Genomic DNA, 2695 nt, shown 5'->3' with positions numbered 1-2695 from the left:
AAAACAGTTACCTTAATAAAGTTTGTTTCCTTAATATGATCCCCCACATCTAATGGAGAAGTAATGATTTTGTTCACGTCTGCTTGTGTTTGTATGTCTGTAGTGTTAGCAAAATAGCTTATGAACCACTGGGAAATTTTATTCAGGCACCCAGAAACTAATCATTGGACTTACATTTATAACTGAAAAACTTTCCAACTCAACCCCATCCAAGATGGCCGACCCAACAGACTGACATTACAGGACACAAGAGGCTGAGCCTCGGTCTTTTTTTTTTTTTTTTGAAGATATTGAGCTGAAACCTGGTGTAGTAGCAGGATGTCATACTCTCATGCTCTAAATTTTGACATAACTGTTAAAATCAACACTGTCATACTAGTAAATAGGTAACGAACTATGAATAATAGTTTCGACATAATAAAACTTGAGATATTAATCTGAACAAAGCTGATGACAATGACTGAAAATGTTATTCACGTTTTTTTTAATTTTARACAATATAAATAAATAACATTTTGAAAATTATATACTCGTATTTCTTGTGCTTGTTATAGCTTTGTGTGTTTTGCCACAAATGTACTTTTAAATTATCTATAAAATACACAAATGTTTAAAACAATAGACACCTAGTGTTATTTACTCCTATTGAACAATGACTCAATTAGCTGATCACACGTTTAACTGCAAACGTTTGCGTACAAACTAGCATGTAACCAATTGCGAAAATTGGTCATTCTCTAACTTGTTTTCAGTAAAACTGATTTTCCTCCATGTTTTAGTGAGCAGTATGTTGTACTGTACATGTTCTTTTGTTGTTGTTTTTATTTTTTGCAAGCCAAATAAATAAATAAATACTACCAGGGACAACCAGTAGAAGCCAGTTACTCTCAACACAAACAGGTCACAGGTGACATGCTCTCCAGCAGATAGTGCCTCAGGCCATCAGCACGCCGCTGCATTTAAAGCTATACTGATTAAGAAGGTCCCACAGCTGTACTAATCTGTGTCACCTGGCACAGCTCCAGATTTTACAATGATCCATCTCTTTCCTTGCAGSTGAGCCAAAACAGCACCCCACCTCCACATATACAGGAGATTGGTTAGACTGGGAATGTTACGAATATGAATGGAMGAGGCAGAAGATTAAAAAAAATTGGATGGATTTCTAATCAAATCATTTATGCATCTGAAAAAAGTTGCTTCAAACAAATGCATGTTTAAAACAAATGATTTTTTTTTTCAGGTCAACCTGGGACAGTCAATCTATGAAAGAAATTCAACCTAATTGTCCCAGTGTGATTTGGATAAWGGGCAGCAGGTTGGCACCACGGTAAACCACAGTAAGTATGGAAGGTGACCCATTTGTATTTACAGGTCTTTGTAAAGCAGCCCAATCCTGCTCCTATAGGGACACTATCTTGCCATTTTTAGTTGTCTCTTTACTACAAAACATCTGATTTGAACAAACGATTAACAGGCTCCTGCAGAACTTTAAAGTCATGATAAAGAGCAAGGAAACAAGTATAACCTGCATGGTGGCCCTTGAGGACCAGGATCRGACACTGCTGCAGTTAAGTGAACACTGAAGAACTGATAGCTGGRCTGTGATACTTTCAGTATTCTTTGAGGAAGTCTGTGACATTTTCGCTCACAACAGGTSCAGCTTAGACTGGTTTTGTGGTAAGAAGTGCAAGTCAGCACTTCTCAGTTCTGTTGTCTTAAACACTTTTAAGAGGAAGTCGTGGAGAGATAAACATTGAAATGAAATTAGAAAAACAGTATCCATTGGCTCATATATAGAAGTTAGATTGATAGTAACTGCARGAGTCTTTGTGCTTATTAATTTCCTTTGAGTTTTAATATTGGCTCTGGGATGGACTACAAACCTGTCCGGGGTGAACCCCACCTTTTGCCTGTTTGAAAATGTCAGCTCCACCCCAACCATTAACAGGATAGAAAATATCAGTGAGTGAGGGAATTGGATGGTTGTATCCAGTAAATTAGGTTTAAACATGTAGATGTGTTTTCAATATTCTAACAAGTATTAAAGCTACAACAAAATACTCAGTTTAGATAAATAATATGGCGGGATCCCAACTACAATACCAAATTGAAATTTATTCATCCAGTCATGTTGTTGTGCACAGTCACAGAGCTACAGCAGTCATCGCAAGAAGGTGACAACTCTAAGCACCTTGCCACAACTCAAATACAAATCCCCCTTTTTCACATTACAAATAAGTTGTGTTGTTTGCTATCTGCTATACGTATAACTCAGTTCAAGAAATAAGGAATGGAAGAAATAATTAATCATTCAAACCAGTGGTACTGCAATTGGTAAGACAACAACTCAGCTTGAAAAGAAAATCGTATATTTGAATATTTGTTAAATATAGCTTTTGTCAAAGTTGACAGTATTGATGTACAGTAATGTGGCTAAAGGCTTTTGAAAAAAGGTTTATTTTGGTAATCAGTGTAGCTGAAGGAGAAATCTGAAAGATCCTGCAAAATGAAGCAATGTTTTTGTGTGTTATTAGGCCTAATTGAGGCAGATGTTTTTTTCCTCCTTGTATTAAATGACAAACTCATTCACACTGCTTTTATTTAGAAGCACACACACGCAACCAAAGCAACACCACAAACTAGGCATGGCCAAAGTTGTTACACACACACACACACACACACACACACACAC

This window comes from Austrofundulus limnaeus, unplaced genomic scaffold, assembly GCF_001266775.1.
Source record: "Austrofundulus limnaeus strain Quisiro unplaced genomic scaffold, Austrofundulus_limnaeus-1.0 Scaffold71, whole genome shotgun sequence".
In the NCBI taxonomy this organism is placed as follows: domain Eukaryota; kingdom Metazoa; phylum Chordata; class Actinopteri; order Cyprinodontiformes; family Rivulidae; genus Austrofundulus; species Austrofundulus limnaeus.
This window is presented reverse-complemented; position numbering follows the sequence as displayed.